The sequence below is a fragment of the Suncus etruscus genome, chromosome 2 (genome assembly GCF_024139225.1).
Source record: "Suncus etruscus isolate mSunEtr1 chromosome 2, mSunEtr1.pri.cur, whole genome shotgun sequence".
In the NCBI taxonomy this organism is placed as follows: Eukaryota; Metazoa; Chordata; class Mammalia; order Eulipotyphla; family Soricidae; genus Suncus; species Suncus etruscus.
In genome coordinates, this window is record NC_064849.1 from 167441505 (window position 1) to 167460277 (window position 18773).

The window sequence follows — 18773 nt, forward strand, 5'->3', positions numbered from 1 at the left end:
ACTACGAGATGGCCACAAGAAAACTCTTTAACATACACTTTATCTTTAGGTAATACCTTCATTTAGGAATTGAAGCACGTGACCAGTCAGACCACTGAAGCAGTACCTGAGACGTACAGACTTAAACTACAGGCTCTATTCTTCTAACACATTCAATCAAACCAGCATTCCCTTGCTATTCTCTCCCCTCTTCTCACTACTTTTTTTTTTATTCTTCTATTCTGCTCATTACTTTTCTCCCTTTCTCCCCCCCTTTTCTCTCTAAGGTATTTTCTCTTTTCTATCCCTTCAAACCCTTCCCATACACTTTCCCCTTTCCCCCCTCCGGAAATCCAACTATCCCCTCACCCCTCAATCCCATCCAGATCTCCCACCATATTAAAACTCTTCACCCCCAGTCCTTATTCTATTAGGCATCAAGATCGACCTCCTACCCAACGAACCAGTACCCAGCACCCAGGCGAGAGGACACCCAGATAAAACCACACCTCGTCTCCTGAAAGAAAAGACAGCCAACTCCCCTATGGACTCATGCTGCGAGGCCCTCCCGACCAACTCCCCCTAACGCGAACTGCTCCTTGAAACCGGGCCTAGATCCAAAAGTATCCCCAATGCAAGAACTCTTCCAAGACCCCCCTGCCGCAAATATTTACCAATCTGAAGAAGGTCAGGGGGTGGGTTAGGAAGATGCCTGGGAACCCACACACCACAAGAAAAACCCAAAAGACAATGGGAAAAACTGTACTTCCAACATAGGCATAAGACCTGTAATACACCACCTCTTTACCTGCCCTCCCCCAAATGTAAGGTAGTCTTTTGCACCACTTTGGTCCCATAAAAATTTCGCTAACTCATTTTATTTCTTTTTTTTTTAAATTTATTTATTTATCTTTTTTTTTTAAATGTTTGTCCTTCATATATATTTGTGAGCACATACAGTTTCAATCCCCCCCCCTTTTTTTTTTCTTTCTTCGTTTTTTGGTAGGTGACCTGTGACTGTTATCCCATCAGTCCACCCACGAATACACAGACATTATAATGTAGCACCACTTCCCCCTACAAAGGCACACTAAGTAAAGGGGAAATTTTACATTTAAAAAAAAATAAAAGAGAGCTCTTATCTACTAGAGATAGGAACTCATAGTTATTTAAAATATAGGGATATCTCCTGCCTTGAAAATATGTCATGTGGAATCAAATTAGACCTCAGGTGATTAGATACCATTCATCCAGCCTTGAACCCTGGATCTCCGACATAGAAACGACACAGCTCTCCACAACAGCTGCAGGAAACAAACTCCATCCAGGACGGACTTAATACGACGAGACCAACAACAAGGCCCAGCTCTAACATGATATCCTGACAACGGGGAAAATGCGATCATCTTGACCTTAGAGCAGATTAGCCTACCTTACCAACTAACGACAAGACAAAACCAGAAGTCTTGGCTCCCTTTGGTAGGACAAAAACCCAAGATCGGGATTTACAGATGACTGGCTGCTTGATCCACGACCAGACTGTATACATCTTGGGACCAATAAATAAGCCCTAGTTTAGGGTTTGAACTATGACCTGCACAAGAATCATGATCCCCAGCCCCAAAGATCCGGCAGAGACAATTGTAACGGAATGGGGCTTTTGGGAGCACAAAGAAAGACGCTATCCTAGGTGCCACCCTAGGCTCAGTGCAAAGACCAAGATCATCAACCACAGAAGATGGGTTAAAATGACACTGAGGTAACAGAACCTCTAGAACCACAAAGACTGACTTCATCATAAGTCCCACCTCAGGATCTGTACAGATACTGAGACCTCTAAACACAGAGCAGAAGTCTTCCACACACCAAAGGAAAAAAAAAAGAAAGAAAAAAAAAAAAAACACCACCGGGAAAGTAAAGGATCCTGAGCAATGTCTAGAGTTGATCCCATGACAGTATGCTCCAAGGACGGAGAAATCCCATATCTCTTAGGCCAAGTGAATTCTTTTTCGAATGACCCCAATATTTACTGTGCCAGTGCAGGAGGGAAAAAAACAAAAATACAAAAAGCACAAAACCTTGGTTATTTTTTTGATATAAATATATATATTACCTTCATTTATTATTGTTATTATTATTTTTGATTTACCAATCTATTTTGGTCGATTTCTCTGTTTGGGTGTGATTATTGAAAGTGTAGTCCCCAATTATACTTATTTTTATTTATTTATTTATTTATTTTCTCTTCCTTTCTTCTCTTTCGTTATGTGCTATGCCATGTTACTTAATTCAAGACCATGGCGTGATTTTTGTTTGTCTGTTTTTGTTTTATTTTTTTTCTACTTGTTTGTTTGTTTGTTTTGTCTGCTCTGTGTGGTGCTTATCGATATAGCTGGAGCCCTCACTGGATATTTGACACTTCTTTTGGTACTAGTGGGGTGTTTCACCTACTTTTTCTCCATCTCCCAGATTGATGATGAGAGCCTTTAGAAGGACTCCGCCCATTTTCGGGGTATTAGACTCTTACCCCAGTTTATTGCTTTTTTCTCCTTCAAACAAAACCACGCAACTTGAACTAGCTAGTCCTGACTCCAGATAGAGGGGGAAATAAGGGAGGCATCAGGACCAAACAGGTGCAAGACTACTTAGTAGTGGGTTAGATACAGAGGGGACCACATATTCTAGCCGCCCTGGGGTGAGGGAAAAGGAAAAGGGAGGTAGGATAGAAACGGAGGCATAGGGATGACAATTTGGCGATGGGAATCCCCCCTGATTTTATGTAAATATGTACCTAAAATATTATTGTCAACAATATGTAAGCCACTATGATCAAAATAAAAATTTATATTAAAAAAAATCTTCCAGGGTTGAAGGAAGAGGATGTAGCATATCTAAACACACCCATCACTATTGGTAAAATTAAAACTGTAATCAAATGTCTGCCCAAAAACAAAAGCCCAGGCCTAGATGGATTCACTAAAGATTCTTTCAATCTTTCCAAGAGAAAATACTACTAATCCTGGCAAGACGCTTTCATGAAATTGAACAATCGGAAACACTACCAAATAGCTTTTATGAAGCCAACATCACCTTGATACCTAAACCAGACAGAGATGCTACGAAAAAAGAAAATTACAGACCAATATTGCTGATGAATACAGATGCAAAGATCCACAACTAAATCCTGGAAAATAGGATTGAATGCCTCAGTAAGAAGATCATCCACTATGATCAAGTAGGTTTCATCCCAGGAATGCAAGGATGGTTTAACATCCATAAATCTATCAACATAATACACAACATCAACAACAAGAAATATATAAACCACATGATCATATCAATAGTTGCAGAGAAAGCATTTGATAAGGTCCAACACCCATTCTTGATCAAAACTCTCAGCAAGATGGGAATGGAAGGAACCTTTCTCAATATAGTTAAGGCCATCTTCTGAACATGGCATCTTTTGCCTATTCCTTGCTTCCAGAGCCTTTACAGCGCTTCTTCTCACAAATCTGAATCACATTTGGCTTTAGAGAGGAAGCAGTTGAGAGCCTCAGTATGGCTTGAAGATGATCATCAATAAGTCTAGACCTGTACTTTGACTTATTGAAGTTCAATGTGGAGAATATCTTTTCACACAAATATGTGCTCCCAAAAAGGTGCATGGTGTGCTTGAACATTTGGAAAAGCTCTGGGAAGCCGGGGGGGCAATTCTCTCAAAAATTGCTCATGCATGTTTGCTTTTCCACTAATCTCCCTAAACTTGGCTTTGAGATCAGAGTTGCATTGCAGGTCAGTGAGCTCCATTTGAAGCTCATTTGAAGCACAGGAGGGGTATCTTTCACATCAAAGGAAAAGGGGTCCACAAAAATTTGGAAAGTGGCTCTGTGCTTTTTTAAGTCTGCAAATCTGTGATCAAATTCCTTCTCTAGCTTAAAAATAGCATCAACATATTTCTCACCACTGAATGGTATGCCTGCATCCACAAGTTTCTTGCATTCTGAGAAATGGCAAAAATTTGTCTGAGAGAGCTGGGATTTCCATAACACAAGTTTTGTGGAGAATGCTCTCACGTTGTCATAGGCAGCACTAATAAGCTGCTCTGGGCCTTGTAACATCTTGTTTAGTACATTCAGCTTATGTGTGATGTCAACAAGAAAAGGTAAGTCTATCAGCCATTTGTGATCACTCAACTCAGAAACAGCATTCTCATCCTTCTCCATGAAGGCTTTCACTTCTCTCAATTCAAAAAATCTTTTCAGGATATTTCCCCTGCTGAGCCAACGTCCCTCTGTGAGATAGAGCACATCTTCATATTCTGACTCCATTTTCTCTAAAAAAAGCACAGAACCTCCTGTGCTTTAAGCCCCTGGATCTAATTTGGTTGATGCATTTCACAACAACAGACATCACATTGTCACAAGGCAGGCATTTACTGTAAAGTGCCCGCTGATGGATAATGCACAGTGAAAAGCAATGGCCTTCTCTACACCCTTCTATTCGAGTTTTTTTTTGAACAAGTGCCACCAGTCCATTTTTCCTCCCTGTCATCGATGGCGCTCCATCGATTATTGTTCCAACAAACCTCTTCCATGGCAAACCTGCATTCTCAATTGCATCACACAGTTGCCAAAATATCTCATTAGCAGTGGTCTGGCCATGCATTGGAATTATTATGAGCCAGCTTCTCTGTCAATTCAAAATTGCAATCAACACCATGGACATAAATTGTGAGCTCTTCAGTGTTTGTTATATCTGTGCCCTCGTCAAGAGCAACTGAGTATGCATCAAAACATTTGGCTTTCTCACACAGTTGATGATAAATGTCACTTGGCATGTCAGAAATGTGCTGTGTCACAGTGTTGGCAGAAAGGCTGAATTTGCTAAACTGACCTTTCTTTTTCAGACAGATAATACTTGCAGCCTGTGACATGCATTTTTTTAACAAACTCTCCTTCTGTGAATGGTTTCCCTGCCTTAGCATTCATCTCACTAACCATGTAACTAGGTTTGACTGATGCAACATTCTCTTTGGTTGCTTTCTTGAAGAAATCTGTTGCCTCATTAGACATGCTTTAAGACTGGGAACCCGCTTGGCTCTCTCATTTCCTTGATATTTTGCACATTCCTCAGCATGTTTAGTTGAATAATGGCGTTTCAAGTTGTATTCCTTGTGCACTGCAACTTTCTCTGAGCAAATAAGACATGTGGGAATGCCCCTGTGCTCAACAAAGAAATACTGCATCTCCCACTTTTCCTGAACTTGTCTGTACTCGTCATCAATCTTTCTCTTCACTGCAGGCTTTGATGAAGTCAAGATGAAGGTATGACAAAATCTAATTCTGTAATAAACTTCTCTCCCTTCTCTCCCTTAGGCCTCCGATAATGCAAGGGACAGCAGGCAGGAGCAGCGGAAATGACATCTGCACTAGGCAAAAAGTGTTTGCAATTATTCACTTACCGAATATTTGCAATAAAAAACGCATTAGTAAGAAAATAATCACATTAAACATTCGCATACCCCGAGCAGTTCTGTTTGGGGTATGCAAATGTTTAATGCAATTTTTTCTTACTATTGCAATTTTTATTACGATTATTCGGTAAGCGAATAATTGTGAATACTGCAATATTTGAAGGCCTCCCATGGGCCACAAAATGTTGTACAGAGGGCTGCAAATGGCCTGCGGGCCGCAAGTTTGAGTCCGACGCTTGAGTTAGGGTATTGGAGAAGAATTTTTGAAAGTTTTTCTTTATTTCCTTTTTTAAAGTAAGGGATGAATAAGGAAGCAGTAATAAAATAAATTTTAAAAGCATTGTTCAAGTTTGTATCATGTATCATGATACAAGTGCAAAATCGTGAGATCAAAATTTGTCTGACATCCTGAAGTTAAAAAAGAAATATGCAATGTTTAGAATGGGTTGACTATTTTTTTTTTTTGGTTTTTGGGCCACACCCGGTGACGCTCAGGGGTTACTCCTGGCTATGCGCTCAGAAGTCGCTCCTGGCTTGGGGGACCATATGGGACGCCGGGGGATCGAACCGCGGTCTGTCCTAGGCTAGCGCAGGTAAGGCAGGCACCTTACCTCCAGCGCCACCGCCCGGCCCCAAGAATGGGTTGACTATTAACAGAGATTTGTAAATAAGGTATGTCAAAATGTTGTAAGGTAATATCGTGGAGGGCCCTTAAAAGAGTTTTGAGTTTGATTTTGAAATAAAATAAAGTCTAGATTTTTTCTACCTGGGATTACTTAGTTTTAATTAATTTATTAAAATAATTCCAGTTCTGAGGAAATCAAACTGGGGGGTTAAGTTTTAGCTGTTAGAGGAAAAAGATATGTGTGCATAATACACTTGAGATAGGATCTTTTGAAGTATAAGAGTGAAACAATAGGGCCCGGAGAGATAGCACAGTGGCGTTTGCCTTGCAAGCAGCCGATCCAGGACCAAAGGTGGTTGGTTCGAATCCCGGTGTCCCATATGGTCCCCCAAGCCTGCCAGGAGCTGTTTCTGAGCAGACAACCAGGAGTGACCCCTGAGCATCGCCGGGTGTGGCCCAAAAACCAAAAAAAAAAAAAAAGATTGAAACAATAATAATAATAATAATAATAATAATAATAATAATAATAATAATAATATATGTACAGATTCCAGAAATAGACTTTTCATATCTCACCATCTCCGATTAGGTTACTTGCTATTCCTTAGAACGATAACTCATTCATTGAAAATTTCTGATCATGTTAATAGTCAAATTTTTCCTCTGAATAATGGGGAGGAGGTAACATAGAGCAAAACAAAGGTATACTTAATAGAAAAGTGATGTATGCATAATAGATTATATAAACATTAGTCATTTTATAGTTGCTATTTCTTGAAATTCATGAATGTTAGTTTCAATAATAATAGAATCTAAGGCTAATAACTTATAATTAATTTTCCTAGATATTGAACTATAAGCTTTTATTTTTATCATATTTAATAACATATTAAAGCACATAGATGCACACTAATGGTAGACTAATATTGAAAATACAACTGATGCAAGCTTGAGAAGATACTTTGATAGACTTGATTAAGTAACATTATTATTAGAATTTTACTGTCTTTAATTATAAGAATGGCATTTTATTCACATATTGATGTATCTACCAAAGAGCTTTCTATTTTGATAAGAACAATTTAAATATTTTATATCTGAGTTAATTTGAATTTAACTATATAGAAAAATATTCTTTAAGTGAATTTCAAATTCTGATAATGATAAACCTACCTTTTATTTGACAAAAATTATAGGAGCTTGGAGAAAACAAAATAATAAATGGAGCAATATGGGCCTGATGGCTCTAGCTGAAGAAGTAAACATAAACATTTGTGTGTTTATATTTGAGGGTCAGTAAACAAGGTGCTATTGAGGAGAGAGGGCTGTCTTTTTTTCCATCTAGCATATTATCAGCAAGCATATAGAAAGAACTCAAACTAGAGGGTCCAGAGCAGTGGCACAGAGCGGCAAGGCATCTGCCTTGCTGACTCTAGCCTAGGACTGAGCACAGTTCAATCCCCTGGCATCCCATATGGTCCCCCAAGCCAGGAGCAACTTCTGAGCACATAGTCAGGAGTAACCCCTGAGCATCACCGGGTGTACCCCCCCAAAACAACTTAAACTAGAAAATATTAAAAATGATTCCTCCCAAATATTTTTTTCAAAAGCCCCCAAACTGTGAAAGACAGTATTAGTAAAGGTATGGGAAGATAATGTTGATAAAGGTATGGGAAGCATTCTCAATGAAAGGGAAAAATCCTCAAGAAATAAGGGTATTCCAATAGAGAGGAAGAAATTTTAAAAATCTACTGATTATTGTGAAAGCTTTTGGGAGTAATTAGGTGGTAAAGCAAGAAGAGATTATTGAAACTTGGATAGTGCTCAGCTTCTCCTGCACAATTAGCTCTTCCTTGGGAACTGGATGATATTTTCTTGTGGAGCCATAATATTTTCAATATTAAGTGACTTAGCTAGGTCTTACATTAGTATCATAGTTCATGAATCACAGTTGGTTTGTTACTGTTGGAAGACAGTTTTTCTGAAATATCTAAGATTTTCCTTTTAGAAATCTCTAATAACCCTGTCAACTTTCCACTACAGGATTGCTCAGATCCTCTTGACTTTATTAATAAAGTTGCTACTGGGTGCTCTGAAATGCAAAACTACTGATAGTCATATAATTTTGCTACTCCGAGAGATGCAATTGGACACTTATAATATGAATCTTGTTTTTCTCAACCAATCTGTCTTCAATATCAAAACCACAGAAGGCAACAGAAATATTGCCAGATATCAATATTCGGTTCTGTTTTAAATAGGTGTTGTAAATTCTGATAAATATTCTGCAACTTCCTAACAACTATTTGGAGCCACACAAATTTAAAAACATTCTTGTAGCCTTGATAACTGAGAACCTATAATGTACACTTGGACGTGCTCAATCATGGAATCTTGCTCTTCACTTTATTTATTTATTATTCCATCAGGCATAATAAACAAGCAAGTGAATTTGCTTTTATAAATAGACAAAGACAAAATAATAGAGGTGACTCTAAATATATTAGAACTAATAAAGAAGACTTTAGAACAATTAAGGAAGCTTGCTGAAATGAGAAAATCAATAGAGGGAAATTAGAAATAATCTGATGGATGTGTGGCATGAGGTAACATTTAGAAGAGGTGTGTAAAGGGGGGACAACAAACATGCTTGTAATCATGGCGCTTAAATAAAAAATTTAAAAAAAGAAGAGGTATGAAACTGTAATTCTAAAATATAGTCTTGTAACCAAATAATACCTCTTCAAGGAGTAAAAATATGTACTTAAAAATAATAAGACAATAGGGCTGAGTGACAGATTGCACAGCTAGTAAAGTGTTTGTCTTGCATGCAGCTGACAGGAATTTGATCCCTGGCATTCAATATGGTATACCCAAGCACCTCCAGAGTAATTACTGAGTGCAGACAGGAGTAACCCTTGAGTGACACCTGGTGTGCCCCTCTAAAAAACTGAAAAAAAAATTGAGATAAAGGAGAAAAATGACAGAGAAACAGCAGCAATAGTAGGGCAGCAGCACAGAGTAACTGGTCCACAAGCAACTTTTATGAGAACTTCCTCAAACCCCTGAATCCAGAAATGGTAGCATACACCTGGAGAAGAAGCAAAGACAGATCATCAGATAAAATATCAATGTCACTAAATGAGTAAAAACAACTCAAAATCAAAGGTTGGAGGACAATTCTTCAAGCACAAAATGCCCTTAAAAAGCCATTTTGATATCAGGTGATAGAGTTCAGGCTTAAAAAGATTAGAACAAACAGAGAGGATAATTTCTTGGATATACACAGTAGGAAGAAATCACATTCATTTTTATATAGGTACATAACAATTGGACTAAGCACTTGATATAATAGATCTGAGAAAAAGATATCAATAGCAAACACAATATTTGTGGGAGACTTTAACGCCACTCTATTACTTCCTGATAGATCAACCAGGCTAAAATCTAACAAAGATAAACTGGATTTGAAGGACAAAATGAGAGTGGCTTAGTACTTATATATAGAATTTTCCATCCATAGAAAGCTAACTATACTATACTATACTATACTATACTATACTATACTATACTATACTATACTATACTATACTATACTATACTATATACTATACTATACTACACTATACTGTACTGTACTGTACTGTACTGTACTATACTATACTATACTATACTATACTATACTATACTATACTGTACATTCTTCTCCAATGCAGCTGGGACATTACCAAGCAAACTACATTTTGGACCATAAAACATACTTCCATAAAAACAAGAGGATAGAAACTGTACCAGATTTCATCTTGGACCATGATTAAATGGAAGTGAATTATAAGCAAAAACAGAAATAACCTTAACATTTGGAAATTAAAAACAGGTCATTACTAAAAAACCAGTAAATCAGAGACAAAAGTAAAGAGAAAATAAAAAAAATTCTGGAAACAAATAAAAATGAAGGCACAAATATTTAGATCTGTGGGACACGGCAAAAAGCAGTATTAAGAAGAAAATGTATAACTTTGCAAGTATTCATCAGGAAGGAAGAAAATGCTCACATAAATAACTTAATGGCACAGCTTAAGAAATTAATCGCTAAAGTAGCCAATGGTGAAATAAAATAATGAAACTTAGAGTAGAAATTAGTGAACTGGATATCCAGAAAACAATGAGATTAAAAAAAACATTTGGTTCTTTTGTTTGATTTTTTTTTGGTATGGTTTTATGTTTTTCTTTCTTTTTCCCTTTCTTCTATTAAATTGGTATCTATAGCCTCTAGAAGGACTCCTCCCATTTCTTTCTTGTTTGATTTTGACCCCCTTTTTTCTCTTTCTTTTTCCTTCCCTCCAAACAGAATCACATAACTTGAGCAATCTTGTTCTGCCTCTCAAATTGAGGGAGAATTAATTGAGGGTACCAAATAGGTATATGAACATTGAGTAGAAATATAAAATAATCATACTTAAACACCAAATCAAACACCAACGACAACAGAATCAAAACCCAATCTACAACAAGCTAGACACAGAGAAGACCACATATCCTAGCAGCCTGGGGGTCAAAGGAGGAGGATATGGGATGCATGCTGGGAATAGGGGTGGAGGGATGACAACACTAATGTTGCGAATGTCTCTGATTCAATGTCACTATGTACCTACAATATTACTGTGAAAGATTTGTAATCCACTTTGATCAAAATAAAAAAATTTTAAAAAAAAAAGTTGGTTCTCAAGATATCTAATTCCAGAGGTCTGACTTTGATGATTGCGACTGAGCAGAACTTCTGGAACCACAATGAGAAATTCTATCTTAGGTTTTATCCTAGGATCTGTGCAAAACTCAAGACCATTAATTACAGAAGACTGATTACAACAATAATGATGGAACAGACCTTTTAGAACCATAAAGAAAGACTTTGTCATAGGCTTTATCCTATGACTGGTGCAAATACCAAGATCTCTAGTTACAGAGGCCTGATTTTATCATCCACAACTGAGCAGAAAGTTTCCTGGCACCATAAAAAGACCTTGGAGTGTGAAAATGAGTGTGTATGGAGCCTGTAGTTGTTTTCATGACAGTATGCATTAAGTAAGGAGAAACACTGTACCTCTTAGACGAAGGGAATTCCCTTTTTATTTTTCCCAATACTTACTGTGCTTATGCAGAAAGAGAGAGAGAGAGAGAGAGAGAGAGAGAGAGAGAGAGAAAAGGAAGCACAAAACCTTGCCACACCAGCCCTCCTTCTTTTTTATTTTTTTTCCTTCCTCTTGATTATTATTTGGTTAGTTTTTTGGTTGTTGTTGTTACTGTTGCTCTTTTTTGTAGGTGATGGCTTTAAATTTTTGTTTGTTTGTTTGTTTTGTTTTGTTATTTTTCTTCTTTTTCCCTTTCTTCTTTTTAATTGATATTTATAACATCTAGATGAACTCCTTCCAGGTTTATTTTCTTTTTTTCTTTTTCTAAAATTTTTCTTTTTCAAAAATTGAGAGTGAATAAAATGGATTGGACCCTAACTAAAAAGTCATATGAACATTGAGTAGAAATGAAAAATGATCAGACTTAAACACCAAAACCCAAGTCAACGACAACAGAATCAATACCCGATCTACAAGAAGCTATACACAGAAGGGAACAGTTACACTAGCAGTCTTGGGGGCAAAGGAGGGAGCTATGGAATATATGCTGGGAACAGGGGTGGAGGAAGAACAACATTGGTGGTGAGAATGCCCCTGATTCATTGTCACTATGTACCTTAAAATTATCTGACTTGGGTGATGGGAATGTTGCACTGGTGATGGGTGGTGTTACTTTTATGACTGAAACCCAAACACAATCATGTATGTAATCAAGGTATTTAAATAAAAAAAATTATCTGTAAAAGATTCATAATTTACTTTGTTCACAATAAAAATGTAAAAGTTGGTTCTTTGAAGAAATAAACAAGATCAAGAAACCATTAGCAAGACTCATAAAAGGAGAGAAATTTACTAAATAATCAAAATGAAAATAAAAATATTACTACAGCTATTACAGAAATAAAAATGTGATCAAAGATTACTTTAAGAATCTTTATGTCATAAAACAAGAGAATTTTGAAAAAATGTATACATTTTTGGATTCCAAATACCTGCTAACGCTGAATTGGGATAATCTGGAATACATAAATAGATCTATCATGGTTCAGGAAATTAAAATGGAAATAAAAATACTTCTCAAACATTAAAGTTTATGCCCAGATGGATTTACTAATATTTTTTTCAAACTTTAAAGAGGACATACTGACAAATTTTTACTCTTCATGGAAGTTTAAAACTGAAATACTCCCAAATAGTTTTTATGATGTTATCATCCCCTTAATAACAAACACAGAGACACCACAAGAAACTGAATTATAGGCCAATATCCCTGATGAAAAAATATAAAGATCCTCAACAAAATACAACAAATTCAATCCAAAATTTTATCAAGAAAGTTATATATCACCAGCTAGAATTTTTTTACAGGGGTGCAAGGATGCTATAACATAAGTATTGGAATTAATTTAATATATTGCATCACTAAATAAAACCATGTGATTGGGCCCGGAGAAATAGCACAACGGCGTTTGCTTTGCAAGCAGACGATCCAGGACCAAAGGTGGTTGGTTCGAATTCTGGTGTCCCATATGGTCCCCAGTGCCTGCCAGGAGCTATTTCTGAGCAGACAGCCAGGAGTAACCCCTGAGCACTGCCGGGTGTGACCCAAAACCCCCCCCAAAAAATGTGATCATATCAATAGATTCAGTGAAAGCATTTGACAAGATCCACTACCATTCATGAGAAAAACTTTTATGAATATGGTAATTGAAGGAGCTTTCCTCAATACAATCAATGCCATTTACCATAAGCCCATGGCAAGTATTATAGTCAGTGGGGAAAATCTAAAAGCCTTTCCTCTAATATCTGACAAAGACAATATTGTCCCCTTTTGCCAATTTTATTTAATATAGTAATAGAAGTACTTGACAAAGCAATAAGGAAAGAAAAGATATCAATTGAATCCATTTAGGAAAGGAAGAAATCAAGCACTCACTATTTTTCAGATGATATGCTACTGTATCTAGAAAATCCTAAAGACTACAAAAAGCTTCTTGAAACAATAGACTTGTATAATAATGTTGTAGATACAAAATTAATAAGAAAAACTATGGTTTTTCTATATACAATTAAATGAAAGAAAAAAAGTGATATTAAAAGAATAATCCTATTATAATTGTGGCTCAAAAAAGCAAGTAACTTGGAGTTAAGTTAATTGAAAAGGTGAAAAAATCTATACAAAAAAAAACCTACAAAAACACTGCTTCAAGAAATAAAAGAGGACACAGGGAAATGGAAACATATATTCTGATCATGGATTGGGCCTATCATTAAAATGGCAAAACTTGCAAAGCATAGTACATATTTATTGCAATCCGTAGAAGAATACCCATGACTTTTTTATTTGCTTTTTTGTTTGTTTGTATTTTGGTGTTGGACCACACCCAGTGATGCTCAAAGTTTACTTCTGGCTCTAGGGTCAGAAATTGTTCCAGTCTTGGGGGACCATATGGGACTCCTAGGAATTCAACCGCTTTTGTCTTTGCTCAGCAGCATGCAAGGCAAATGTCCTACGGCTGTGCCACCTCGCTGGCTGCCCCGTGACATATCTTTTATTATATCTTTACAAACATGACTGTAGTTGGGTTTCAGTCAGAAATTGTTCATTTCTTATCCCCATTTTTTTGATGGGGTTAGATTTTTTTCTTGTTAAGTTTTGTCAGTACCTTTTATATCTTAGATATTAGCCCCTTGTCTGATGGGTATCAGATGAATACTTTCTCCCATTCTGTGGGTGGCTTTTGTATCCTAGGCACTATTTCCTTTGAGGTGCAGAAGCTTCTCAGTTTAACATAGTCCCATTTGTTTATCTCTGCTTCAACTTTTTTGGAGAGTGCTGTTTCTATCTTGAAAATGTCTTTAGTTTTGATTTCCATGATATTTTTAAAAATGGATCAAACAAATTTGAAATTTATTGAAAATTATAAATGTTCACAAATAGCTAAAGCAATGCTTGGAAAAATGAAGATCGGGATTACTTTCCCCAACCTTAAATTATAATATAAAGCAGCAGTCATTAAATCATCACAGTACTGAAATAAAGATAGACCCTCAAATCAATGATACAGACTTGAATATTCTGTATAGACCCACAGGTATACAATAAATTAATCTTTGATAAAGGAGCAAGACAAACAAAATATATTATGTAAAGCCTCTATAACAAATGGTGTTAGGAAAATTGGTCAGTTACATGCCAAAAATTAAGTTTAGATTTATTTAATGCTGTGCACAATAGTCAAATCAAAATGGTTTAAAGACCTTGGTATTCAACCTGAAACCATAGGATACATAAAGGAAAATATTGGCAGAACACTCCATGATAGTGAATCTCAAGTCATCTTCAAGGAAGAAACACCACTGGTTAAGAAAATTAAAGCAAAGTAAATAAGTTGAGACTACATTAAACTAAAATGCTTCTCCACATGAAAGGAAATGATGGTGACTAGGATACAAAGACTACACACTCTATGGGAGAAACTTTCACTAAATACCCATCTGTTAAGGAGTTAATATCTAGGATATACAAGGCAGAAGGAGAACTCAGTTAGGAAAAAAATCTAACCCCATCCAAGAGAAGGAAAAGAAATCAACAGACTTTTTCTCAATGATGAAATATAAATGACCAAAATTCACTAGAAAAATGCTCCATACTATTAATAATTAGGGATATGCAATCAAAAAAAACAAAAAAAACAATGAGGTATCATTCACACCACCTAAACTGGCACACACAGCAAATAGCAATATCACCCAGTCATTGCATAGATGCTGGGAGAAGGAAATCTTTTTAACTGATGGTGGCAATACCAACTTGTCCAGTTGATTTGGAAAATCATTTGGATATGCCAAGAAAACCCTAGAAATTGAACTCCTATTTGATACAGCAACACCATTCCTAGGGATATACCCCAGGAACACACACACAAAACAACATAATACAAAAATGCCATCTGCATGCTTATGTTCACCACAGCATTACTTACAATAGTGAAATCTAGAAACAACTCAAGTTCCCAAGAACAAATGAGAGGCTAAAGAAACTTTGGCCCATCTAAATATGAAATACTAAGCAGTTGTTAGGAAAAATAAAATCATGAAGTTGCTTATACATGGGGAGACACAGAAGATATTATGGTGATTGAAGTGAGTCAGAGGTAGAGGAATAGACATAGAATAATCTCACTCTTTTGTGGAACATAAGAAAATATAAAAGATAGTATAGCAATAGTATCCAGAGACAATAGAGAGGAGGGCCAGGAGGAACAGTCCATGGTAGGAATCTTGTCACAAATAGTAGAGCAGCGCAGTTAGGGCAGATATAAGGGACCATAGTGTTCTGGAACCTCTCTTACATTGGTAGTAATCCTATTTAATACCCATTTTCTAATATCCAATTTTGGTGGTCAGGGATTCAGCACATGAAATTGTGGGGATGGATCACAAACATCCATGTTTTAGTATTACAGGGAGATATTGATTGTGTAACTGGAATATACTGTAGATCACTGTAGATTCTCAGGATAAGTCATGATAATGAGAATTTGTATGTAAAGCAGGTACATATTAAAATATGTAGTGAACACAACAAGGAAAATTGAAATTCGCAGGACAAACTAAAGCTCGTTTTAGTCTTTCCCTACATCTAATCTAGGTTATCAGGAAAAAGTGTATAAGTCACTGGTATCCTTAAAGGAAACAGTGCCTAGGACAAGAGACACTCACTGAGTGGGGGAAACTATTCACCCCACACCCATCAGATAAGGGGCTAATATCCAAAATATATTAGGCATTGACAGAACTTTACAAGAAAAAAAATCTAATCCCATCAAAACATGAGGAGAAGAAATGAACAGACACTTTGACAAGAAGAAATACAAATGGCCAAAAGACACATGAAAAAATGCTCCACATCACTAATCATCAGGGAGATGCAAATCAAAACAACTAGAAGTACCATCCCATGCCACAGAGATTGGCCCACATCACAAAGAACGAGAACAAGCAATGCTGGCTGGCAGGGATGTGGAGAGAAAGGAACTCTTATTCACTGCTTGTGGGAATGCGGTCTAGTCCAATCTTTATGGAAAGAGATATGAAGATTCCTCCAAAAGCTGGAGATTCCTCCAAAAGCTGGAAATTGAGCTCCTATATGATCCAGCTATACCCTAGAATAGGGATATACCCTAGAAACACAAAAATTCAATACAAAAATTCCTTCCTCACACCTATATTTATTACAGAACTATTTACAATAGCCAGACTCTGGAAACAACCAAGATGCCCTTCAACTGATGAATGGCTAAAGAAACTGTGGTACACATACACAATGGAATAGTATGCAGTTGTCAGGAGAGATGAAGTCATAAAAATTTCCTATACATGGATGTACATGCAATCTATTATAATGAGTGAAATAAATCAGAGGGAGAGAGATAGACACAGAGAATAGTCTCCTCATCTATGGGTTTTAAGAAAAATGAGATACATTCTTGCAATAACTTTCAGAGACAAAAGACAAGAGGGCTGGAAGGTCCAGCTCATGACATAAAGCTGACTGCAAAGAGTGATAAGTGCTGTTAGAGAAATAACTACATTGAGAACTATCGTAACAATGTGAATGAATGAGGGAAGTGGAAAGCCTGTCTAGAGTACAGGCGGGGGTTGGGTGGGGAGGAGGGAGATTTGGGACATTGGTTGTGTGAATCTTGCACCAGTGAAAGGGCAGGTTCTTTCTTTTTCACTCTCTATGGTCTTATTATATACAAGTGCTACAGTACAAGGGCAGCAGACACATATGAGGGAAGAGGGGCCAGGCAGAAGTTCACAGGGTAGCAGGTGCACTGGGGCCACGAGAGCAGCACACAGGCCATATCTTATGGGGCAGGTAGGGCAGGAGTTTAAAATGAGATCCAAGCCAGCCAGATCGTAGGGAGGTTCAGGGATGTCGTCCACCGTCTGATTTCCCCCAAGGTCACAGTGCATGCACTAAAATATATGTACAGGCGCTAGATCCTTCCTCTGAGGGGCCCTGCAGGTCCAGAGATCCCTTCGGATCAAGGAAAGCCAGTGGTGCCCCCTGCCGGCCGGGCCGGGTTGTCGCCACATGCATCAGTGTCAGGGGTCAGTCCCAGCCATTGTCTTTGATCATGTGTTGGATGGAGTTCAATGATGTGCTTCCCTCTTTGTACTTCTGGCTGCTTTCAAAGGCATGCTCCTAGTTCCAGCCCCAGTGACCTTGCAGTTCTCGCAGAGGATGTCAGCAACTACCTGCAGGTCTGTCTGTAGCACCCCTCCTCGGCTGGTCCACAGCCTATGTCCACCACAGAGCTGAAGAGGCAGGCCAGGCCCTGGAAGGACGTGGAGGTGAGGTCGTTGTGTTGGCAGGTGAGCAGGCAGTGGGCATCGCTGTACCTGCAGTGACAATCATCCAAGTAGGCCTGAAACGTCTTGGGCTTGGAAATCCGCACCATGAGGAGGGCTGGGGGCCACCGGGAGCAGAGGGAGCCCAGTGCCTGGGGCCCGGGGCTCCCTTGGGTCATGGGGACAAAGGGGAGCCTGGGGAAGGGGCAGAACTAGCCCTTACAAAACGGGCCTCACCTCGCCTGTGTACATGGAGGCCTGGTTCACTGGGGTGGCTGGCCTGGGAGTGGGGGTCGCTCTTGGTGGGCCCTGTCCCCCCAGAGGGGGGTGTTCTTTACATGACAATCATATGTGTAATCAAGGTGTTTTAAAAAAGAAATTAATAAAAAAATGTTAAAAAGAAAGTTAAAAATTAAAAAACAAAACAAAAACAAAAAAAGAAGTAACTGGTGCCCATGGCTGTAGGAATGAATTTAGACAACAAAAAAGGAAAAATTGGGTGGAAGCTAAGCTAACAGAAAGACACGTTATGACAAGTGAAGCTTTTAATCACAGCAGAAATTTAAAGGTTTCTTCTGAGTTTAATAACTGCTTATATACATACAGCTAAACATGTCAGCATATTTCTCTGTGCCAAATCTAATTTGAACCACACTTGAAAGGGATTCTATAATATATTGTTCTGATTTACCTAAAATTTTAAGATTTTGTCCTATTGTTGTTTTACCATTCTCAGTAGCTTTTTGTGTGGTTTTATAAAACACTGGTTTTATATTTCTAATATACTATTCACAGGTTTAATTTTGGTAATTATAGGTCTACTTGAGCCTCTGGAAAGGACTGAGTGACTAGAGAACTGCCATAGCATGACAGATTTTAGCATTTTAGTTAGTGGAACACTAAGACAAGCAAAGCAAATTAATTATTCCTGGATGTTGCTGTACATCTGAATTAGCCAGAAGTATGAATGAAATCTGTTCTGAGGTGACTGTCAACTTACATAGCATATTAAGTCGATAAAATTCATTCATTCACCTACTTTATTTCAAAGGCCTCAAAGAAGCTTGAAATTATTTAAAGGCCTTCTTTTATCTTTAGAGGAACATTTGTTGCATTAGTTATTTGCTTCTTGGGAAATCACATTATTTTAGACATCCTTTTTTGTATTACCCAAGGGTTCTTGTACTGCACCTTAAACATG

At 37.6% G+C, this 18773-nt stretch overlaps 1 pseudogene; it reads right to left on the bottom strand.

Moving 5' to 3' along the window:
- Nucleotides 1–17333: 17333 nt before the first annotated feature.
- On the bottom strand, nt 17334–17691 carry LOC126001978 (protein yippee-like 3; annotated as a pseudogene).
- Between the last annotated feature and the right edge of the window lie 1082 nt (nt 17692–18773).